General features: G+C 43.0%; 1 protein-coding gene and 1 long non-coding RNA gene across 3 annotated transcripts in view; one reads left to right on the top strand and one right to left on the bottom strand.

Moving 5' to 3' along the window:
• Nucleotides 1–18,314, bottom strand: part of LOC139791631 (uncharacterized) — a 34,643-nt gene extending 16,329 nt beyond the window's left edge. Inside the window, exon 1 of the long non-coding RNA XR_011723975.1 lies at nt 18,041–18,314. This is a non-coding gene — a long non-coding RNA (uncharacterized lncRNA). The remainder of the gene's footprint in view (nt 1–18,040) is intronic.
• The window catches only part of MAML2 (mastermind like transcriptional coactivator 2), a 216,794-nt gene that overhangs the window by 155,316 nt on the left and 35,898 nt on the right, over nt 1–25,580 (top strand). The window lies entirely within an intron of this gene.

The following is a 25,580-nucleotide window of genomic DNA, read 5'->3' as shown; positions in this document are numbered from 1 at the left end:
AGCTCAATGGCAAACAGCCCACTGAGGTGCACACAGCAGCTTGCTCACTCTCCAAGGTGCCTTTGAGACACCTGTGTGTGGGTGGACTCCTCTTGGCTATGCCTGAGATTCTGTTTGCCACTGTGTGTGTGGGAAGGCAGTGGGGTCTTGAGAGCAGCTTAGCAGCTTCACAACACACTGAACAGGCCAACCATGTTGACTTCCTGTCCTCCCTTCAAAAAGGGTCCTCACTTCTCAGTCCCCCTGATGAGGCTCTGTTTTGGCAAGCCCCAGCTGGAATTTGGAGTGGGGCTCAGTGCCTGAAGCAGCACATCCCTCCAAATTATGGAAACAGAATGGTTTGGAAGAGACCTTAAAGATTATCTAGTTCCAACCCTCCCCCTGCATGGGCAGGGACACCTCCCACTAGATGAGTTGAATGATTTTCCAAATACATGAGAAAAGGTGAGGATCTGTGAGGTCCACATCATATTGTGAATCAGTAGAAAATGCAGAAATCAGGTAAAATGAGGGATATTCATCTCTTTCTGTTATATCAGTTTTCTGTATTTAATGGTCATCCCCTAAGCTCCTACCTAACTGGGAAAGAAGGTGCAGCTCAGAGTTCCTAAGCCAGACATGTGGGACATAACCTTCTGTGGAAGAGGCTCAGGGGCCATGAGCACAGCTCTGCTGCTCTGCCTGCAAGACATGCACAGACTGAAACTACAGTGCCTTGAATTGCATGGAGGACAAGGGGCTTTGGGCACTCTTAGGTGAGGTTTCACAGGATGGCAGAGTCCATTTAAAGGCTGGGAGCTTCAGAAAGGGGCAAGGAGGTCTCTCACATCCCAGCCCCCTGGTCACTCCTTCCTCTGGCACCAGCTCTAGCATTTGTCTGAGCTCTCACACAACTTGCAGAGAAAAATCCTTTTTCTCTCTGTTGTTTTCTGATCTTTTACTGACTTTGTCCAGCTTGTGGGACCAGACAAAGCCAACACCAGCACAAGGGAAGTGGCAGGAGCACGTAGCTGGAGGCAAGAAGCAGAGTTTAACAACTTGCCAGCAGCACCAAGTTGTTGAACTGGACTCGAGTGGCTGGTGCTGGGGAACATCAGCTGCTCAGGGGCTGGAGAGAGAGGAAGGTGGACATCTGGCTGCAAAAGGGAGTTTGGGTATGGAAGGACAGGAACTGAGGGCACGAAAGAGTCAGAGGAGAGGGAAAGAAAGAGCCAGATGGTACTGGGTCCACAGCAGGACAATGTGATGCAGCAGAGACTGGGAGAGGAGGTAGCAAAGGAGGAAAGTGCAGAAAGGGTGAGAGTCTGAGGGTAGGAAGAAACCTGGAAGACAGTGATATAAAGTGAAAATTTGGTTTGGGTAAGAATGGGGATTGAGGATAAAGTATTGGGAGCTCAGGAGGTGGAAGCTGAGAGTGAGTTTGAGTGCAAACAGTAGAGGACAGGGGATCCAAGGGTGGGAAATAGTGCGGGAGGAAATAGGGCAGAACAGGAGCTACTGATGCACAGGGGAATAGCATCTATAGGGTTTGTTCATTTGTTTTGTGGTTGTTGGTTTTTTTAAAGCATGCTATTAGGGGTGTTGCCCAAATACCTCTGAAGCATTGATAACCTAGGAGCATTGACTACCTGTCTAGTAAGCCTGTTCCAGGTTTTGAAGTTTCTTCCTCTCTTCTAAAAGATGCATTTGAGTAAGAATGCTGGAAACTGAGTAGTCCTTTCAGGCCTTCATAAGAAGCTGCGTAGTCTACCTCAGTTTAAATGTTCCCTGTGATTGACTGGTACCAAAATATTTGCAGTGCCCAAGATGTAAAGATTAATAAAGATGATGTTTCTGTGGAGCTAGTGTGTACTGTAATCTGTAAAAAGGAGAGAGACTCTCAGGGCTTTCCATAATCCAGTGAAGATGTGATGGATGTGATGGATGTAATCTCCCAGTCTTTTCTTTTTCCAGTCCTTTCTGTAGTCTGCAGTGGTTACAAGCCGGGCCACAGCCTGGCTCCAAGTGAGTGATGAATGACTAAAGGATTTAGTGCTTTGGTTCTGGTTAGAAGAGCATCCAACTTTATCTATTGCAGAGCTAGATTTCTCCAAATGACTGTAAACTGCAATCCCAGCTAAAGCAGGCTTCACTGGGGTAACTCTGGTCTTGTCTGGTTTCAACTAGAATGGAAAAAAAAAGAAAAGAATGGCTTTTTTTTTTTTTTTTTTTTCCTACTGGAACTGGTAAAAGACATGAGAAGACACAGGGATTAACAGAAGTATTGGGAGCTTCACAGCCTAAGTGCAAAACAGAGTGGGAGGAGGGAGGGTGGGAGTGAGTTCTGGCTATCTGTCCTTAATCCAAAGCTGTCTGCTCCTTTCCAGGCTATACTTCACTGTCATACACTTGCAAATTTGCTCCAGGAATGAAAACAGACTAACTTTAAGCTTGTTCCCAAAGCTGCAAATTTGTCCCTGCTGGGTGTTAATTTAACTGCTTCCAGGGCACCAGGATGTCTACTGGTGTTCGCTTTTCTTTCTTTCTTCCTTTTTTTTTTTTCCTTCGCACATCTGGTGTTGTGAAAACTTCCAAGGCACCACACAGCAGAGTGATGAACTGACCACTTTTAACCCCTTCTATAGCATGACAAGGATGAACCTGCCTCTCTCCAGTGTTTTTTGTGCTTATAGCAGAGCCCATGGGCCTTGTTACTTGTGGCATTTACAAGCTCTAAGCTGGGTCTTATGAGCATCTCCCAGGATGAGAATTGAGCCTTTTTCCACTCTGTTTTTCCTGTGAACCTACCTGGCTAAACAGTAACAACTGAACTTAAATTTCCATCAGGAAGAAACAGGTTTGGGACAGGGAGAGTTTTTTCCCCAAATATTTCTTTTTTTCCTCTTACTTTTATCTGGTGTGGCCACTTTCCAGCAGGGAAGAGGTTCAGTGCAGTGGTTTTGCTCCCGTTATGGCAAGGGATGGCCTCTTCCTGTTGGTTTTTTATTGTTGTGCTTGTTCATTAATGACTGCATTAACTGTTTACCTGCTGCTTGGGGGTGTCTCATGTCTAGCCATAGCTATTTTATTTACCTGAATTTCTCCACTTTGTTTTCTTTCTGTGCAGCAGGTTGTTTGTATGACTACCTCACTTATTTCACTAACATGTTGCTACCAGTAGCTCACAGACTGGCTTTTTTGTCTCTGGATAGGGTTTCCTAAAAAAAGCCAAAGTTACTTGAAACCCAAATCTCTCTTTCATTTTGGCCCATTGTGCAATGCCCAGGGCTCAGCCATGAGCACTCTGTGCTGGGTTAGGAACTGCTGGAGGCCACCAGAGAGTGGTGCTGAACAGTGCTGATCCAATTGGCAGCCGCCCACCAGTGGTGTCCCCCAGGGATCAGTGCTGGGCCCAGTTCTGTTTAATATCTTCATTGATGATTTAGATTGAGTCCACCATCAGCAAATTTGCAGATGACACTTAAGTTGGGGGACAGAATCGATCAGCTGGAAGGCAGGAGGGCTCTGCATAGGGACCTGGACAGACCAGACATTTGGGCTGATTCCAACGGGATGAGGTTCAACAAGGCCAAGTGCCGGGTCCTGCACTTTGGCCACAACAACCCCATGGGGAGCTCCACGCTGGCCACAGAGTGGCTGAGAGCAGCCAGGCAGAAAGGGACTTGGGAGTCTGGATTGACAGGAAGCCGAACATGAGCCAGCAGTGTGCCCAGGTGGCCAAGAAGGCCAATGGCATCCTGGCCTGTATCAGGAACAGCGTGGCCAGCAGGTCCAGGGAAGTGATTCTGCCCTTGTACTCAGCCCTGGTGAGGCCACACCTCGAGTCCTGTGTCCAGTTCTGGGCCCTTCAGTTCAGGAAGGATATCGAGGTCCTGGAGCAGGTCCAGAGAAGAGCAAGGAGGCTGTGAAGGGATCCAGCACAAGTCCTGTGAGGAAGGGCTGAGGGAGCTGAGGAAGGGCTGAGGGAGCTGGGGCTGTTCAGCCTGGAGAAGAGGAGGCTCAGGGGAGACCTCATCACTCTCTACAACTCCCTGAGAGGAGGTTGGAGCCGTGGGGGGGTCAGTCTCTTCTCCCAAGTAGCTACCAGTAAGACAAGGGGGCATGGACTTAAGCTCTGCCAGGGGATGTTTAGGTTAGATATTAGGAAAAAAATCTTTACAGAGAGGGAGATCAGGCATTGGAATGGGCTGCCCAGGGAGGTGGTGGATTCTCTGTCCCTGGAGGTTTTTAAGAAGAGACTGATGTGGCACTCAGTGCCATGGTCTGGTAACCACAGTGGTAGGGGATTAGGGGTCAGACTTGATCTCAGAGGTCCTTTCCAACCCCGGTGATTCTGTGATTCTGTGGTTCTGAGTCATGGCATGTACTACATCTGAGCTTCTTTTGCAAATAGGCAGCTCATTTTAGACTAGCAGGCCATCGTTTCTCTCCCACCAAATTGTTGCCTATGGCACTATGAGTGTGCAAAGTCTTCCTTTGCATTCTTCCTCCTGGCCCTATCATTACTTTTAATTCCACAGCCCTTCTTTCATACTTCCATCCCAACAACTGTCCCTTTTCAGCCCTGGTTCCTCTTCAGCACTAACTCTGGGGAGCTGAAACACTAAGGAGAAGTATCTCGCAGCCATTAGGGTGGCTGAACACAGCAAGATAGCAGCAGTATCCATCACACTGATGCAGGAGATCCAGGGCTGCCACAGTCCTTGATTTTGGCATCTTCTTTTCTTCGGATAGGGTTTTCACTGCTGAGTTTTATTTTTAAAATAATTAAATAACTCTCCATCCACAAATTTCAGGCCTTTTTGGCAAATATGGAATCTACTAAATAGGCTAAGCAGCTGTGTCGCCAAAATCTTGTTTCAAAACCAAAGTGCTATCAAGGGCTGCCTTTTTCAGGAATGACACTTCTCTGTGGGCCAGGCACTGGAGCAGTTCTTCAGTATGGTTTTCCATAGACATCGATTTGCTGCATTGGAAAAAAAAAATCTCCTCAGGTTTTTAATCCTGCCTGAAATTGTTTCTGGAGCATTGGACTTACCACCTGAAAATACTACTGAAATTTGGTTTGCAGAGATACTATTATTCATTTCTCTGTTAAGCCTGAGCTTTTTAAAGCTGTAGAGGACTTAAGTGTCCATAGCCAAATTGTTTATGCAGAGAATGTCAGTCCAAAACTCATATGGTTTTAATATATCCACAACTGTTTTTCTTCTGACAAGTTTTTTAACCAGTTCACCTACTAAGCATCTTTGAAGTCTGCCATAAGTAAATTTAGGCTGGGAATTACCAGCACATTCCTAGCCATTGGAGATACTCTTTGGTTTTCCTGAGTGCTGGTGGCCAAATACCTAACTGCTTGTAAGATAAGATTTAGAATAAATCTTAACTCATATGTTGTAGCAAGCCACTCAGTTTTAAAATGAGAACCTTTTTCTACTCTTTCATAGCAAAGACACGATACAGTCCTCTGTCTGTCACCTCATGTGGCCCTTTGTTTGAAGGAATCACGTGGAGGAATCATGTCAGCCACTACTAAGCAAAGTGGAATAAATGTCATGGCTGGGGACACCAGAGACACTTTCAGATGTAGCAGTCATTTAAATAGTTTACTGTTGTTGTGAGCTCTGAGGATATTTTCCTTCACTTCCAAAGAATCCAAAGCAAATCAAAAGCTTGTCAGTTGGTACAGTAATTGTATATAAATTTGCACATGAATCATTAATTGAAGTCAAGCTGTGGAAAAAATTAAGAAGGCTAAAAGACCTTTGGACATTTGTGTGAAGATCACTGCGCTTGATACCAGGGAATATAGAAATATTTGGACTGTTTGCTCAAATGGGCACAATGTTAATGAATCATTTTAATCACCTTCATTATAGTCTTTCAAACAGAGGAGACTACTCTGCAAACCCAACCCTGATAAATACAGATTACAAAACCCAGAGGCAACTGTGAGGCTGTTAATGAGGTAACTTTGTCTTGGTATTTGCATTTGAGCCCATGGGTCTGGACAACATCATGTGTTACTCTCAGGGTAAGAAGCAAGCGGGTGGCTGCTGCCCTGTGTCCTCCCAAACAATGCTTCCAAGGTGGCTCTTGGTCTCCTGCATCCCCAGAGTAAACATCAGGGATAGGGCTTATAGTGCTTTTCCCTTATTTTTCTCATATCTCTAGTCTTTTTTTTTTTTTTTTTTTTGTAACAAAGCAATGCAAGAGCTGGAATTATGCTGTAAACATGAATGAGGAAAACCAATGAAGACTGCCCAGATTTTGTGTTATTTTAGCCATGCAAATGCTGCAAGCAAAAACTAAACCAAATTGTGTTCATGCACGAAAATCAGTAGGAATGACGAGACAGTAGTGATAGCAGAAGTAATTAAATTATGTAATATGTGCTAGTAGCTTTCTACAAAATAATTCATCCATAAAACTTCTGTGAAGTGAGTAACTCTTAACTGTTCTGGAAAGGTTAAAAATTGAGATGGTGAGATCAACACTTTTCTAACACAGCTGGTGAAGTTAAAGCATTAGGAACACGTGTGTTGCATCCAAATAGGTGTCTTGGTACAAAGTGACTGAGTCAAGAAGACGTGAAGATCAGTACTTGTGAAAACAGACCAGCTATTTAGATGCATAAGTATGGCTTTAATTTTAGTCTTCAAATATGGTTGGACTCAGAACTAGCATAAACTTTTCAGGTTTTATAAATTTTTCAAATTCTTTGACCAAGCACTCCCCTGACAAAAATTCAGACAGGCAAAGCTTCCTGCAAATGTCAATGAGTATTTTCAGGAAACTCCTTTTAAAGATTTAGAGGTTTCAGCAGCCAAAGTGGTCAGAATTTGATTTCATAAATATTTAAATATATATAGTTTAAAGCAGTTTAAAAATTTAGAGGTTTACATTTCATGCTGAGGGAGTCTTCATGTGTTGATACTCATGTGTGATTAAAATGAGCTGATGTACATTAGAGTAGCATCTTTATACTTCACAAAACAGCAGATATGTGCAAAGGTAAGAGCTACACTTTCAAATATAGATCACAGGGGAAATAGATACCATGCTGAGGCTTCTGAATTTGCATCTCAACAAGTTTGTATATGTATGTGTGTTTACACAAAAGACAAAGATTTTCATGTTTGACAATGCAAAAGTCAATTCTGTCCTTACTGAAATAGTAATCAAAATATTGTTCATAATTTCTATGTTACAAGAGTAGCAAAAATAAAAAAAAAAAAAGGTACATTTAAATATTTTAAGTTTCAAAACAATGCTCTCAAAGATTAGGAAAAGATTGTTGGGAGACTCAAGTCTACCTTCTTGTCCATCAGCTCTGAGTGTTACTGAGGTCCTGTGGGAAACACAGGGAAAGTCCTGTAGTGAATTAGAAGAAAATTAAGTCTGCATTCATATGAAATACCCTCACAAAGTTTGCTCAAAGCATCAAAGTGAACTGGAGGAGTCACTGCAGTGGAAGTATATGTGTATCTACATGTATATGAACATATGGGACAATACCATGGTGTTTGCATCCCAAACACCACTTGCAATCTGCACACCCATCCCAGGCAAAGTGTGGAAGGGGAGAATCAGCTTTCTTACAATTAATCTGAGACAGCAAGAAGATAGAGATCATGAGTGACATGAGGAGACAAACAGAGAAGAACTAACAACTGTTTCTTCTAGCAGAAGAATTGTAGGCACCTAAGGGGATTGTCAGGCCTCAAGGCAAGCAAAAGGAACACACTTCTACCTAGGAACACTTTTTGAGAGCATCTTTGCTGCACAACACTGGGTGTCAAAAGTAAGCATGGACTCAGAATAGGGGTTGAGCAAATTCAGAAGAAATATTTGTTGGAAGGAGTCCAAATGTAGATGGAATGTTGCACTCTGAAAATCCCTAAATGGCAGAAGCTGGAAGATATATTGGAGTCAGTCCCAGCATACAGTGGCTCTGTTCCTATAGTCCATCTGTGAACATCTCCTCTCAGCCACTCTGAAGGTGGCCACCTGTAACACACACAAGTAATCCCTCTTGTTCGTAGCAGAAAAGGTTATTAATTCAAAGAATACCAGAAGTGGTGCTTGCTTTGGGGGGGAGTTCAGCTTACCCATATTATCCCCAGAGAAGTTTAGGATCCCATAACCTACCAGTCCCTCATTGCAGCAGTAGTTTTGCCAGTTGACCTGACCCATTTTGGCCCATCAGCCCCAGGGCTGGTGAAACTGGATCAGGCCCAGGGACCTGATGGTCAGCCATGCCTCTTGGAAAGGGTTTTTTTAAAATGGCAGTTCTAGGAGAGCTTAGCACCTCCCAGCAGTTTCTTCTGGCATATCTGCTTCTCCTGTTGCTTCCTTCAAGGCAAGTTTAATGACCACTTTCACAGGGTGACAGAAATGTCCTGAATAACACAAGCAATATAAGGGAAATGCTGATTTTTCATCCATTTCTCACTGATCCAAAATGAAATGGCATTTCATGGAGAAGCTAAAAGCAACAGTGTCAAGAACTAGTCTTGCTCACTTCCCAAATTAAGTGAAAATGGAGAAAAATGAAGGAAATTCAATTTCTACACTACAGTACTTACTACAGGATCACAGAGTGTGTAAAGCCTGCATAATACTAGCACCTGCTTTTCACATTATGTTCAAAGACTTCTGCTGATTGCTGGGTGATTTGTGTAAATAATGACAAAGATCTTTGTTTACTCCTCCCTGCTATTAAATGTTCTTCAGCAAAGATTGTGGGGCTGATTCTTCAGGCAGAGATCTGCTTTTATATCATTATGACCATAGAAAAAAGCCTTTAATGGAAGAAAAAAATTATTACATATTCAGACCTCCTAGCTGTAACAGGGACTTAGTGTTAATAGGAATCAGGCTTAAGGTGTTCCAAATGCTCTTTAAAAAAAGAGACAACAATGTGCAAAGTAAACTCCAAGTTATTAATTCAAGAGCAGTATGAGGAGCAGCAGCAGCAGCAAAGAAACCTGATATATCCATCAATCAACACTGTGGAACCCTGTTTGTTTGCACTAGTTAGAGAGTGATGAATAGGTCCTCTGTGTAAAACATTCAGCTACAGTGTGAGAGGGTAATAAATTATGTTTGTTAATTTTATATGCTGCACGTATAAAAATCACTAAAAATTGTTAATACACTGTAACGGTGACAGAAAGGTCTGGTGCTGTAGGAACCTTAATGCTGTACTTTTTCATCTCTACAAGTGAAGGTCTCTTCTGGAATTTCCTGCATTTCAGGGCATATGATGTAAAAAGGCTTGGAGGAAGAATTTTAGCTGCTGATCACTCGGGTTCCCAGTTGCCTTACTGGACTATACTTACCCGAAAACGCTGCTTCTCAGTTATGCTCATAATCCCCCTTACCTCAGAAGTCAATGGAGAGAGACAGGGGCCTCCAAGGAATGAATCGCTCTGTCCCCCAGGAGGTGCTTGAGGGAGGTGGTGTGAGGTGAGGTGGGGGGGTGATGATGCCATGGCTCACCCCATCTCCAAGAGCTGACAGCAGATGAGGTGGATCCCCCAGCAGGGTGGTGTACGGGCAGGCAGGAGCTCAGCCATGGGGTCTGTCCTGGCCTCTAAGCAACCAGCCACAAGCATCAAGAGTTTGGTCTCAAACCATCCCATTCTGGCACAGGTAAGGAAGAAATTTAGACCTGGGCAGCTGGCATAGACTACGTAACCACCCAGCCCAATATTTTTTTAAGCCCATGTTAGACTGTTGCAGTCAGGTTTATCTTTATATGTGAGCTCTTTCCACTTTTGGCTATGAGCTTTGACCAGGACATCGCTTTGCACACCCACCCCCTCCCTTCTGTCCCGTGGCTGTGCTGTTCTATGACTCTGCTCACGTTTTCACACTCACTTCTCTTGCAGCCACAGCTCAGAGAATGTCTGTGTAACCTCAGTCGTGCTCACATAAACTGAAGTCGCTTTTCAGAAGTCTTTCCTCTCTAGATAAGCTGGTTGCTGTTGTCCAGAGTACACCGTGGAAGGGTGCAGATGCTGCAATGACACTAATCAGGGCAGACAAAAGTCTATTTGAGTAGTTTTTAAAACATCATCTGAGAGGAGAAGGCAAGCTTGAGAAACTGCTTCGCTTTCCAGGAGGTTGCTTTATGGCAGTTTTTATTTCTCAAGTCAGGGCAGCAAGGAAATGAGTCCCATGCATGAGAATGCTGCTCTGTTATTAAACCGTGGTGTAGGAGCTGCACTTACTTTCATGGGAATGAGGTTCTTTGCCAAAAATGAGATGCCTTTGCTCCTCCCCCTGGGACTGCATCCTAGTTTGGAAGGAACAGAGGAAGCTGCTGTAAGCAGCCAGAGCAGATAGCAGGGCAGGACATGGGTTTGTGTCAGGCTGTTTGTGAGGGCAGAGGAGCAGCCGATGCAGGGAGCATTGCATGGGCAGATCTGCCTGGGGTGCCAACCCTTCCACCCCACCCAATGTGCCCTGAACAGCTTCGAGTTCCTTCCAGCACTTGGGGGCTGCTCTCCTTTACACTTGGGTGCAAATCCAGAGTAATGGCACTGAAACCCACTTACACTGTGGTGCTGTGGCAGGGCAGAGCTGGCTGCAGGAGGTGGCACAGCAGACTGGCTGGTCCCTGCCAGGGAAAACCAGGATGGCAGCACTGGGATTCATCCTCCAGTCTGTGCATTAAGAAGGAATGTAAAAACAAGACTAGCTTTGCTTGACTTGTTAAACACAAAGAATTGTAAACCCTCCTGTCAGCAAAAAAGTAATTTTTTTTTTTCCAGCTATTTTTATTTTATCAGAAACGGAGAGAACTCATTAACACTGGTGTTTTGAACTGTAGTTTAATAGAAGGCAGACTACTACAGTTCATTAAAATATGTGTGTTTGATGTTTGAGGTAATGTTTGCACAAATCTTCAGGGAAAAAATACTGTAGAGCTAAAATTATGTTTTTCATGGCCAAATGGCATAATCTCCTTACCAAAGTTTTGTGATCAAGATGAAAAGTACACTTAATAATTTCAAGGGATAAACATTTTTTCCTTTGTAACTGCCCTTATTACTCACAGATAACAGATCCAATGCAGACTGTTACATTTCCTCCTTCTCCTTCTCTGTCTTCTTTCCTTTACCACCCACTTTGTTTACAATTCACCAGCAGTTTCTACAGACTGGATGTAAGGAACGAGGGAAATTTGCCTATTCACGGCAAAAGAACATCCTAACAAGATGCTAACATTTAGCCTGGAGATGCAGATGTTGTTCAAGGGGTACAAAATTTTAAAATCTGACACTCTTCCATGACTTTCCTCCAGATTCTAGCTTTCTGACAGGCTGCTCAGCAGGCTGCTCTTCACACTCTTCCAGGTGTTGAACCCACATTAGTTCAAGGAAATCCGCAGACCCAGTGCAGCAAATAGAAACCTTTCCTTTTCTGACTTTCCTTTTGATTCTCAGAAGTGGTCTGTGGACTCCCAGGTACCTGATCTGATGCTGAAAACTATGGAATTAAGAGATCTGAAAGAGAAAGAGAAAGGGTACATCTGCCAGTAAAGTACATTTCTTTTAAACATTCCTCTGACCACATTGTCTTTGGAGAGGAAAAGAAATATCTTTACCTCACTTGCAGGGCATGGGGAAAATCCTTTTTTGTCCTCAGTTCAACACTGTCATTACAGCATCTGGGGTGGCCTTTGGGCTGTTTGGTTACAAATAACTGAAATGAATCTGCAAGACAGAAAGCACTGGACCCTGGTGTGATCTGGTGAACATTCCTTTTACATGTCCTGGTGGACATTTTATTGTGGACCTACTGGCAGTTTTGGTTCACAGAATGCAAGATAAATTGCACTGTGAATTTTTTCTGCTACTTTAAAACTAGCATGTTGTGTCTATAAATGAGACCTTTAAATCAAGAACTGACGCTGTTCCCATGTTCTAAATGATTATATGACCCTTTAGGATTGAGTGATGTGTTAATCTTTTCTTATTATACTATACTGTAACTATTGCATTCAAAAATGGTCACAAACAGGTCTGTTTCTACTCCCATAGATATAGGTGGTAGAATGCCAGCTGGAGCTGCACTAGGTCCCACTTGCAGCACGATGATCATGAGTTTTTAGGGGAAAATTGAGGTACTTAGGTTTATGGTAGACACAAGAAATAAAGATGCTGGGGCAGAAGCAGTATGAGGTCTAAAATGAAGTTTTGAAGGTTCTGTCTCTTTTGCAAGATTATTCCTTATTCATCATGCAAATTTATAATTTTCATGCAATTAAAAAATAATTTTCATTATGAAGATGAATTTGATTAGCTTGTACAGTTGACAGCTAGAAAAGCTGTGTGAAATATTCACACACAAAAAACCTCTCCTCCAAGTGGGAAATTCCACTCTTTACTAGAGGAAAGGCATATTTCCATCATCATAAGCAGAGAGGGATAATGAGAACTTGTCCTTGCTCATCTTGACATCAGCTGCAACCTGAGAACTTTACCTGGGTGACCTGAACTTGTTACTGTCATAACATAAAGCCATAACTCAGGAATGTGCCTGGCTGGATCCTCACTGTGTACAAGGACATTAAATTGGTTGTAGAAATCACAATCATTCCTCGTCTTAAAGTACTGGATGCTCCTAGAGTGATGAAAAGGTGCTACAGGGTAGATAAAGCCCAGCCCCATGAAATTTCAATCCCCAGTGGCCTGGTCCCCAGTTCCACAGAGCCCAGTGCTGCAAATGCTGTCTGCAGGAGTGAGAATCTACCATCATCCTTTCTCCTTCCCGCTGGTCACAGCACTTGCTGAAGCACAGGGGTGGATACATCCATGCTGACAGGCAGGTGTTGTTGTCAGCTCAGTTTGTGCCATTCGGCAGGGGTAAAGCTGCCAGCAGAAGGACCTCTGTCATCACACAGAGCATCTCCACTGGGGGCTCTGATGGTGTGTCTGCTGTGATGGAAACATCCTGCTGTGGACAAGCCTGGGTCTCCTTCCACTCTCCGAAGCATTACCTGGTTGTGTCATCTACTGTGTGAAGTCTTTTGCAGAACAGAGGGATCTGAAGGTATCTTAGCATATGTCCAAGTCAGCCCAAATGTGGCTGGCAGGCTGGGCTTCCCAAGGCCTCAGCATGCATGGCTGCAGCCACATCTCCAGAATTGCTTAGCATCTTCTGAGACAGCCATGTAATGGAGAAACCAACACCTGCCTAGGAACCAATCCAGCTCAGAGCTGCAAGGCTCACTGGAGTGCTACAGGCAACTGGATCATGGCACCTCCAGCATCTTAGCTGGAGTCATAGTGTCATAGAAGTGACACATAGCTTAGTGTCATAGAAATCCCCAAGATCAGCCCCCACAAATCTCACCATCTTGTTTCATACCTTCCTGGGTGTAGACCTCTATTTCAGGGAATGTGGTCATCTCTGCCATGCCTCAGGAGAGCCCACAGCTGGCAAAACTTCTCAGATTGATTTGTGATACCTCAAGAGCATTCTGCACTGTGGGTCAGAAAGTCTAGGGAAGAAACCAAGCCCCAGAGAAGCTCTGCTGCCAGGGACACACCACACAAAGTGTCAAAGACCACACCATGGCCTGGACTGGTGCCATGAGCCATCTCCCTCCATCTGAGTCAGGCACATGACCAATACACCAGATGAGTCTTGTGTGACTCAGCTCTGTAGAGCTCTGTAATGATGGAAAGAGCAAGACATGAGCACTATTACATGTTGAAAGGTTGCAGAAATGACAACTCAGCCAGTACATTTTTTTTATGAAGATGCTCAGGCAAGCTGGAGGTCAGGCTATCTGAAGTTCTCAGCTTGACAGCTGTCTTCTCAGATGCAATAACATGATTTTAGCAGTCAGCAGGCACCTGCTGTATCCACTTCTTTCAAAGACATTGGTGCCAAAAGTCAAAAATGGGGGATTTTTAAAAAGCTGATCCAGAGCTGCTGGTGGCTGTCATCCCAGGTTTGATGCTGAGTCTCTCCAGTTTGAAAGGGTGGATGAATGACTGGTTCATGTAACTGAGGACTGCTACAGAGGCGTTAGCTACAGACTTCTTGCTGCTTCCTTAGCACCCAGTTTAGGCCTCACTGAAGATCTTACAGAGAGGGCTTTGGACTGGTGGCTGATTCCTTCAGCTGGAGAAGCTCAGCAAGCCCAGTTGATGGAAATTTTGAAGTATTATTCCATTCCAGTCCTCAGCAGCAGCTCTCTATCAACACCCAAAATGGTTACCCTTGGGAGGAGGAACGACTCAGATCTGTTGGAAGCATAGGAAGAAGAAAACAGGGAAAAGAAAAGAGCAGGAGAATAAAATTAATATGTGTCTTGTCCACATTTTTGTTTGCCTTCCAAGTTTAAGGTCCTTGGAGAAAAACATCTAAAATAAGCTTTTGACTATAGAACTATCCTGATATTTATTTTGAGGCCAAAGCATCCCTGGTTATGGACAGAAGGCAAGGGAACAAAAAAGTTCCTGCTCAACTGATCCATCTCTGGTGTGCATTATGAGTCCTGTCTCTTTATTTCACTACCAAAAACAAGTTTTTACTCTCTTTTTCCCTTTCTATTAGCAACACAAAGCACTGACAGCTAAGGGAGGACTGACTAGATCACATGCTGGGTCTCAGATTGCCAACTGAAGAGTTAGAGATGTTTTTATTGCTGTGATGATGCATAGGCTAGAAGAACACAGCCTGATTTTCAGGCCTCAGGTAGAATGCACACTCTTAGCAGCTCAAAGACACAAATGAGCAATTTTGCAGTGGAAAGAAAATGTGAGCCCAGCCCTCTTAGTATCCATGTTCACAGAGAATACTACCAAAAGCATGGCTGGATAAAAACCCCCAGACTGCTTGAAAAAATAAAAATGAGAGAAGAGTCTTACCCTTAGCAAACCCTAAACCCTTTTTGAGGACAGAAATGTGGTCTTGGGTGGGAAAAAAACAAAGCTGAAAGGGAAGTCAGTGGGGTACAGCAAGAGACCATATAGAAACCAAGAGGGTTTACTGTCCCAGGCTGGGATGTGGTGTGGGCACATGCTCTCTTCTCCCTCCCCCCCAAAAATATCTCCATAAATGGACTTGGGCCATGCAAATGATGTAGTGAATGATAAAATAACTGATTGGTTCATTTGTCAGTTGAGGAGGTTCATGCCAAGAAAGCCTTGTTCAGCCTCCTATGTGCTCACTGACTCTGCTTTAACAGCCTAAGGGCCAAATTCCAACACTGTTTGTAGTGTTGGAAAACAAGATTTAACCAAACTGGCTGGCTAAATTGGGATTACAGCAAGGTATTTTGTACTGCTGAGACTGCCTCTCATGTATGTTGCTAACCAGAACAGATTTCATTCAACCAGGGAAATAAGATGGGCTAGTATGTGCCAATTTTGCATGAACCTTATGCCTATAGTAGCTTTCTTAATCTATCATCTCAGCTTTCTATAAGTTTGGAAATGTGCATGGATACTGATGTCAGCAGTCTTTTTCCCCTCCAGTTTCTGCAGAGCTGTTGGTGTGTGTACTGTGCACACTTATTTACACTCACTAGGAAGGGCTCCCAGCAGAGGCTGCTCTCAAGCAATCCTGCCGGCACATTGCAGAGGTGAAACCACCAGGCTGCAATAAAAAGTTTTGCCCTTGAGGCAAAAGAAGGATGGAGAAAAAAGCATTTATCATTTCCTGTCACTATTATTGTGTCGTGGTTCATCCTCAGCTAATGCCAGACCCCTGGCAGTGGAGCAAGGAGGGATGGGAGGACTCCTGCTGTGAGTCCATTGAATTCACAGTTTGAGGGAAGAGGCTTCCAGTAGCTCCTTGAAGAATCATTTAGAAGTGAACCTCAGGCAAATCTGCTACTCTTTAAGTAGGTCCCTTTGAAGGGTAGAATTTTCCTTGTGAATTATTTAATTTAGTTTAACTGAGAAGTTTTAATTCATTCACTTAAATGCATTGGAATCTGCAGTATTCTACAGACTCCAGCAGGAACCCTTCTAGTGACTTCAGTGGTTTTAGTTCTAGAAAGTGTTTTTTCTAATTTAGTTTATTTAGTTTACTTAGTTGTATAAAATATTTCTGGCATAGGAAAAAAAAAATCTTGGTTTCTAAATTTAAATCTAACGCAAACTCTACCTTTCAAAAATCATCTTTCTGTGAAAGTCTTAGTTTTGCCGTCACAACAAATGAAACTTCCATGAAGCCTGAGCTCTCCTAAACTTTATCAAATGTAAAGACAACTCTAATATGTACCAGAAATAAAGTAAAAATTTGTTTCTATAAGAAGGAAAGTTTTAAATTTCCCTCTGCTTTTCTGCATTTATATGTTGAGTATTTAATTTAGATGAGACACCCACTTTAAAACTGTTATAACAAAACACTCAACTAAAAAAAAAATTTGAAATATCAATGTCTCCACAAAATGCTGATGATTTCAAAACAATATGCTTGACCCTCTCCAAATGTGCATCTCACTCCTACACTGGTAGCACTTTTATTTTTGTAGCAGCCCAAAATCTGACAAGAGACCCATCTCTCCCATTGACATCACTGAATTATGGATCAGTGCATACAGTCTGGAAGTTTGTCATATAATACCATCATGCTAATATTTATACACTTGTTTAATTTTACTCCTAGGAGTAATCCAACTACCATTTTGGTTTATAATATGATTACAATTATTGCAGTTTATTTCATGTTTCTATTGTAAAAAAAGATAAAGGTGAGCCAGATCACAGATATATTTTCCTTGTTGCATTCCAAGATAAAGTGAATGCTAGTGCACTAAAAGCTTTATATAAAGTTCTTTGACTTATTTAGAATCTGTGATATGTTGTTGTGATATTTTGTATGCATATAACAACCAGAACAACTCTTGCATATATTGCTTTAGTGGAAAGTTCTGCAAAAGCATTTTTTTTATCTACCCCTAAAGAGCTGCTGTTACTTTTACCTATCCAAAGCTACAAGACAAGTCAGTTACAACAGTTGCAAAGATTGCTCTTCACCAGCTTTAAATTGTTTGCTCTTCAGCCAAATTTCAGGACTGACAGATTTTTGGTTTTGAAATAGCACTTCACATCATCAGCCTGACCTCTCAGCTGGCATTTAGTAACTGCACAAGTCCAGGGTCTCCACTGGGAGTCTACAGTGCAAAATAAAATAACTTCATTAAAACCAACTTTGAGATGGCATCAAGTTGAGGCAACAATAATTTCTTAAATAGCATCAAGTTGATCCCTTGCTGCTGTCTGCCTGTGGCTCTTGTCTTGCCCTGCTATTGCCATTCCTCTGGCATCTTGTGCCCCAAGCTACAGGAAAAAGCTTGAATGATTTGGTTTTGCTTACCCTCAGTTTTCACTTCTACAAAGGATGTTCCCAGGCACTCTGCAGCTCTCAGTATTTTGCATTTTTTTGGTATAAACTTTTGTTCTTCTATACTTTTGCAGTGATGAAGGAACAGGGTCTTCCTGCCCACCATGTAAGCATACACAAAACCATACTGGGCTCTGAAGACTGGTCCTGAGACAAAGAGTTCCCAGCAGGATCTGTTTCACATATATCATCTCTTAAGCATCTTTTAAATGCGGCATTAATTGTGAGGCATTAGTACATGGAGGAATCTCTTTTCACTTAATCATTCTTGACCAAGAGGTTTCTTGTAAACTTGATTCACTCTCTTGTCTCTGGACTTTTTATTCTTCCCTCTAGCTCCTCATTTGAAGTAGCAATCTGCTACTTATCCTGAAAACAGTTCTTTCAGGCCAAAGGAAATGGTACAAATCTGCTTTTTCCTTCTTCCAGGGATCTGGCCAGGACAGAAACTTGCTACTGAGTGTCCGACTCAGAGTCGCAATAGAGACAGATGCTGTTCAAGCCCATGACCTCAGCTTGACTTCAGATCTGAGGAGATGGTGTCCTTCCCTAGTTGCAAAACTCTTGTTACTTAAGAAAAAGAGCTTGCCTCCTCTTTTACTGCCAAAACAGAAAATATATCTGGTGTATTATTTTCCATAAAGTTTGCTTTATTACTTACCTTTCCTGCTAGGTGACAATTCCTGTCAAGCTCACAACTTTCATTCTTTTCAGTTGCTTTTTGGGGCGGTGGGACCCCTTCAAGTGAGTCAGTCTCCATCATCACCCTCGAGCTAGAAATGCAAGGAAGAAAAGAAAGAATTAAAATTCTGTACAAAGGTCAGAGAAAGCTTAAAGCCTGCAACTTGAAACCACTGGCACAGAGCTGCCTCACTTCATATTTCTGCTGGGAAAGGATCCCACTTGTGGAATCAGAATAAAAGAAGTTTTGTGAATCTTACAAGTGAATGCAATAATAAATATATGCAAAATTATATGTATGTGGTTGTATAGATGTAAGCATATTTGTTATATGTATGTACATGTATATAAAGATGGAAATCTCTAGGGGCAGTTTTCATTTGAAATCCTTGCTTACTCCTGGGTGATTAGAAAGGATAATAATAACAATAAAAAAAAACCAAATGGGGATTAAATCCTCAAGAGAAGAAGTGCTCCATTTATTGGAGCCTTGCTTATCTCACACAGAGTAAGGGGATTATGCGATTGCTTTTGTGTTCTGAACGATTGTGGCTAGACGGTTTCTGGCATTATAGACTTGCTTACTGAAATAGAAACATTACTGTTAGATGGATTTGCAGCTGGCTGCAGAAATGTGTTTGTCTGAACAGAAATGTCTCTTGTAGCTCACTGAAACACGTGTCTTGAGTGTGAAAGTCAGGCTTTTTGGGGAAGACATACACTGCCTTTTGTTAGGCTCTGGAGACGCCGTAGCCTCTGGAGACTCTGGGGCTGGCGTGCTGCAGAGAGGGGACCTGAGTTTGTAAGCCCTTTCAAATTGAAAATGCAACCCAACACTTAAAGAGTGGAGGCTGGGGATATAAGAAAAATTAGCTTTTGGACATTTTGCTAGCTGATGTAATGGCACCAAGCAAGGAGATTGATTCACAGGCGACAAACAGAGTTATGTGGTCAACTGGCATGGGCTCTCCTCAAGAGGAGGGTTGGGAAATATTTCTGTGTCAGAGCTCCATCTCTCTAGACATGCAGAGAACAGCCTGCTCTGTGATAACCATCATCAGCTTCAGACACTGCTTGGGCTCCCTGCAGACCTCCCAGTCTTGCTCTGCTAGTTCAGACTGACCTCTGTGCTGTCCTCCAGGGATGCATTTTCTGGCCACTAATGCACTCCTTGCAAGCCTTCAGTCCTCTTTTGCTCCCATGTCATGTTCACAAAGGGGCTTTGAATGTTAGAGACAACTTTTATAGAGTAGAGAGTATCTTTTCCATCCTCTTCCAGCCAAGGACAGGAGTTCCTCAATAAAGATAACCCTGGAGCATGCAGAGCAGCACTTAGTTCCTCTCCCCCTGTGTCCCCTGCTTTTCCTTTGGGTGCTTCTTTCCCCAGTTTGTTAGCTCAGCAAATCCCACATGACAGCAGAGGTTCTCCCATCCTGAGTGGATGAGTGATGACAGAACCAAAAAAAAACAGTCTGTTTTTTTGTGAAGTCTGGGTCCTTTGAATTTCTCAGTGCAGGGTGGGCACTGTTGGCTTCAGAGGAGCAGCATGAGGCCAGTGCAGAGCATGCTGGAAAAATCCTACCCATGGACACCTGAAATGCCACACAAAAGCTTGGCACAAGGCCAAGCCAGATCTTTGGGCTGCATTTTGCTATCCCTCCTTCCAAATCTCCTTTCCAAATGTTTTGTCACAATAAAGCAGTGCCTCTTGGCTTTCTCCTGTGCCCACAGCTGGCTGTCCCCAGGGACGGAACATTCTGGGAGGGATGTACCCCAGTATGAAGCTCCTTGGGGGATGACTAAGCCCCTTTATCCCTTCCATGGTTGAAGAACACCCATGGGGCAGAACATCATTTGAGGCCAGGCAGCCCAAAGCTACATGAGTGTTAGAAAGCGACAGCAAAGGGTTAAGGTGTTTGGGCCATGGCAGCCACATCAGAGCTGCTCTCCTTTCCTGTTTTTATTCATCTCTGGCCATTTCCACCAACACACCCACTCCCAGCTCTTACCATAACCTGGTCACTTTGTTTGGGGAAGACATTAACTTTCTGCAACGTTGCTTTCAGTGTGTGGTTTTTTTCTTTAAGATTAGGTCATTTTAAAATCATTTCACTTCTGAAAATGACAATAAACTTTACACTTTCCTGCTGTAAAACAGGCCAGTGCTGTCACTGGTCTGCTCCTTTGGGAGGATTTATGGCCCCGTGTCTGATGTGATGCAATCCTCTCAAATGAAAAATCATCACGACTGAGCCCGTAGCACAAAGAGACGATTTAAGAGGAACAGGAATAATTAAGGCAGCCCCTTACAAGCCCAGCACAAAGGCATTTCTTAGAGCAGCCTGTACTCTTAGTGAATAGGCAGAAGGGGATCTTAGTTTTCCAAGACTGAAATCCCCCATGGTCTCCACTGCATCTGTGAGTGAAGGGGAGCCTCTGTCTTTGGATTTTAGCTGATTCTTTGGGAACTAAAGAAATAAGAGGCTGCCATTCTGGGAGGGGGATTCTTCCTCCCCGAGCTCTCCAGAACCTTGCCAAGCTTGTCTCAGGGAGGGGAAGATGCTGAGCATGTGCCTGTTGCAGCACACACATGCACCCGTGTGGCTCTGCATCACCCACCTTGCAGTTGTTCCCTTAGGAAGAGCAGAGCACATCCTGTGGCCTCACCTATTTGCATAAATAGCTGATAGGACTTGGGTTTATTTGGTCACATCTGTCATCCCCCGCTCAGTGGCTGCTGTCTTGCCTGAGCCCCTGGCTGTGTTTGGCATCCCTTGAATTTGGAGACTCCTGCTACCAAGTCTCCTGCATAAGCAAAGTCTCCTGCATCTCCTGTCTCGTGCTAGTCCAGGGGAAGAACATTCTCTGTGTCCCATAACAGACCAATGCCAAGAGAGACTTAAAATTTCTATTTGCTTCCCAGGGTCCTGTAGCTTTCTGTGTTAAACCTCCTCAGTGTCCGGGACCTTCCTGCTGCAGCTGACTGTTCCTTCAGAGACAGAGGCTCCAGGTCACTGCCTCCTGCTGTGGTGCTGAAGGATGGAAAAGGAACCTGGGGTGCACTAATCTTCCCCTCTGACTTTTTCCTAAGGCACAAAACTGCCTTTGAGGGGAGAAAAACTGCTCATTTACTATGTGCTTGAAATCAGAAATTTGTGAGCAATTAAAATGTATACCGGGCATTTAGGAAAGAGAAAAAGCTACATTATAACTGAAATAATAATTTAGGTTATGTTTTTAAAGTCCCTGCCAAGACAGTTTCTCCAGAAATTTGAGGGATTTTAGACAGCCACTTTAAATGAACTACTGGAGATGCTGTGAAACTGGCACATGCTGCCTTAGCAGTTCTTGTTGTTGAGCTTCTCTCTCTTTGGGAATGGAATTCTTGTCCACAATGTTAAAGGAAATGACCACTCCAGTTAAATGACAGGGTGGTAATTTCAAAAACACACAACTTTAGTTTATTTGCCCCTCTTCAACTGAAAAATAATGAGCAGTGATTACAACAGGAACAGACTGTGGCTGGAAGCTTTTATTAAATCTCACTCATTGTATAGAAACGTGACTGAGCAGAGTACTAGCAAGCATGTTATGTTTTTATTTACAAGCATGTCCAGTTTTTATGTATGCACGATTTGAACTTTTTTTTTTTCTGGCTTGGCTTTGCCTTTCCATGAGGGAGGCTTCAGATTATAAAAGCCTTAGATCAATTTGTGGCTGAAAGCACTTTTAAGATTATGGTCTTTGCAGCATTGTGCATGCAAGCAGTGAAATTTAATAATGATAATAAATGTAATAAATATGAGAAGTGTGCCAGTGCTAATCAGATTTCACATGAGCAGGCTTTTTCAGTCTTAAAGCAGAAAAAATGTACCTTTGATGCATCTCCTCTTGTTTACTAACATTTTTGTGATTGTTGTTCTCTGTCCTTAAATCCAATTATGAATGTGACTCACTGGTATGATTGCAGACTGCAATCATGGAGACCATCTTGTCAAAAGTTGGGCCAAGATAGTGGCTCATTTACTCAATATACTTACTCTCCTTTTCTGTTTGTATGGCATGTCTGCAAATTTCTGATATTCAGACAATTGCATTGCATTGCTAGAGTTTATCTGGAGATCTGTTTTTAAACTTTGAACCATTCGTGAAGAATTCTCTGTAAAAATTTCATGGTCGAGTTGTGATAGTTAATTGTATGTGGCCACACCAACCCAAGAGCATTATTTATTTATTCATTCATTTGATATCCATAGCAGCTAAGTTTGAAAAAAAAAAAAAAAAAACAAACAAAAAAAACAAACAAACAAAAAAAAAAAACCAAAAAAAAAAAAAAAAAAAAAAAACAAAAAAACAAAAAAACAAAAAAAAAGGCCTGTATTCCTGCAGTGTACTGGTTTTCACTGATGAGTGCAGCAATGCCAGCCAGAGGTAAAATAGATGAGGGCTTAACCATCATGTGTCCCAGGAAGAGACAATGATGTCCTAAATTCTTCCTTCGGTGCATCCCATCAGTACGTCTTTCACATTTTTCTATCCTCATCCAAACCTCCCCTCCCCAACTTTCTGTCCTCTCTCTCTCCCTTTTCCTTTCACAACCTACAAAGGAACTGGGCTCTGAGGAGCATCTGGAGATGGAGCCTCAGATGTGCAGCACTGGCAGAGCTGCTGTGGTTGTCCTAGTCAAAGCTTAATCTAAATCCTTCCTACCTAAACTGATCAAACCACTGGGACAAAGTTCTTCAGTGTCACCCAGTCATGCTCACATTGTCCTTAGAGGTGAAATGAAGAGACAGAATGCAGCTACATGAGGCAGCACAGGGAGTGTTCTCCTACTGCATGTGCTCATGCAGAGTCTGGCAGAGGGCTGAGGGCTGCAACTGTTCCAGCTCTACAGCTGCTGCTTAAAAGGGGGAGGTCTTGAAAATCTGCCTCATTGCCTTGTTATTGCTGCTTCCATTTGGCTTGTGGAAGTAAAAGAGTCTACTCCATTTTAGAGTTCCTGTTGCAATAGATGCAAATGTTTTGCACTCTGGTTGTTGTGGTGGTTTTTTTCGCTTTGTTTGGGGTGCTTATTTTTGTTTGTTTGTTTGTTAGTTTGTTTCTTTGGGTTTTTTTTTTTCTGTTGGGCTTTTGTGGGTGGTGTTTTGGTTTTTTTTTCTTTTTTTTTAGCTGGCCTATGAATAAATATAAATATTGTCTCTCTTCCGGCAGTAAAAAACCCCATAACTATCTGAACATTGAGAGAAATATATCAGCTCAAGATGCAAAACGAACGGGTAATGGTGTAGGCTCATTCCTGTTTGCTCTTCCCTCCAGCACGTTTCCTTCAGAGATAGATTGGGTGTTTCAGAGGACAGCAGTCGCAGCTCCCTTTGGGCACATGGTGAGCTCGGGTAGAAGTTAGGGGGAGATGCCATCTGCTGGAAAGTTTGGACATTGTCAGGAGGAGAAGCAGAGTTGAAAGCAGCTGTGAACGCGTGGTATGGAAGGTTGTATTGACACGTCCGTGGGTAGCTAGGAGTGAATCCCACCTCCTGCTTGCTCCGCAGCTCGGAGGGTTGAAGCTGCCTCTCTCCTCCCGTGGGGTGTTCATCCCACTCGTGTTGGCCAAGCAGCCGCTGAATCACGGCCACCACGGCTGTTCGTGGTTGAATGAAGCTGGGAAGAGGGAAAGACAGAGGTCAAACAGAAAGATCAGTGAGAGTAGGTGTAAAGGAGAGTAAAAGATTAAAAATCTAAACATGTAAGTGGGAAGAAAAATAAACCAACAGAGTCTTGGAAGGGAAAGCTTTTAATAGCAGGAACTGCAGTAACAATAATTGTCATCAGTGGGGACTGATAAATGTGTGCCTCTAATCCAGCAAAATGTTGAAATTCACTGGATAATGCTACTAGCACCTTAGTTAAGCACTTGCACAAATACTTGAATGATAAAGATAAAACGAAACCAAATGCAGGAAACAGCATGTCAAGAATAAAACTGTTAATTGTTTTTTTGATTTAATCCTCTGATTCTCATTACTGCTTCTCTCTACAACCCACTGTGTTTTCACTGTAACTTTGAAATTTTCAAGGTGGTTGTAGGGAAGTAGGTAGAGCTTAGTGCTTGCTTCATTTCCCCCCAGTGTGTGATTGCACTAAATGTGTTTTTAATATTGCTTTTTACCACTTTGATTTTTTATTTAGTTGTTGTTGTTTTTGCTGTTGTTCACATCAGAAAACCACAAGGCAGACATTAGATATGATTTATCAGGAAATATCTGGGGCTCTGCCAGCTGATTAAAAAAGAAAAAGAAAGCAAACACAACACACATGGGAGCCCATCTGAGTGAGATTCACCAGGCAGCAGTCATGAGAGAAGTTCTCTGTAAACTGGAGTTGGATGAGCTGACAGTAACAAAGATACCTGTGTCAGTTTGTCATGGAAAAGGAGAAATTATGCCACACAGCATGTATTGATGAGAATTAAAAGTAATAGACTCGAGCCTTCTGTTGTAGCACTGGAGTTGAAACACACACAAATGAGTATTGCTGTGGGTCTCAACTTTCCTATGCCACCTGAGAGCCAGCTCAGAGCCTTACAGGAAGCATTTAAAATGGTTTGGTTCAGCTTGATTTGCTCCTGTATGAGTGGATGGGAATAGGTGTGCAACATTAGGTATTCCCACTGGCTGTAAGAGCAGTGTCAGGGCCTTGGAAACCATGAACCATGAGTCTTCCTTCATCAGCAGGAGGCCCTGGTAACATCATTCAGTGGATCTTGGGGCTGGGAGGTAGAAAGAAGATGGCAAGGACAATGAAGAAAAGAGTGAAAAGAGAATGCAGGAAAATTAGAGAACAGAAATGTAGGTGCATCATTTATCTGTTTTGTATTGTCAACCTAGTTCAGCTGGGAAGCTCCATGTCTTGTACTGGCAACAATCAATAGATCACAGTAATGAATTGCAAAACTGAGTTGTTAGAGACTTGCAAAGTTTAATCTTCAAAGCCCTTCAAATTGTGTCTCAAAGATCTGGAGGAATTAAGAGGGAATGGTGATTAAAAATAATAGGCAGTCACACAGTAGCTGGGTGTGTAGATGGCTTACCAACCAACTAAGGATTTAAGAAAGTGACCTCTGGATGACCCACATTTCATTGGCTTGAAAGTTCAAATCTTTTCTGCCCACCTGGTTCCTGGAATTGGCCACTGGAGGGTTGGGTTCACTGGGGTTTTTACACTGATGTCTCTGAGAGGTCACTTCATGAAGCACCTCCTCTTCAGGCATGGGCTCACCTGAGCCCATCCATGTGAGTGGATGCACCAGGTCTTCCAGAGGAAATCCATGCTATTGGAAGGATTGTTTCCATCCTGTCTCAAAATCAAGGATGCATCTTTTGTATGATTTTTCCCAACAAGAAGAAGACCATTTATGCTATCTCTGCCACCAATGAGTTTCACATGTGCTCTGGATAGCAGCATCACAGGAGGCTTACGAGTTGTTCTCATTAAGAGAAAATAAATGGATTGCTGGAAAG

The sequence above is a fragment of the Heliangelus exortis genome, chromosome 1 (genome assembly GCF_036169615.1).
Source record: "Heliangelus exortis chromosome 1, bHelExo1.hap1, whole genome shotgun sequence".
In the NCBI taxonomy this organism is placed as follows: Eukaryota; Metazoa; Chordata; class Aves; order Apodiformes; family Trochilidae; genus Heliangelus; species Heliangelus exortis.
Note: the sequence above shows the minus strand (reverse complement) of the source record. Positions and strands in the feature narration are given on the sequence as shown.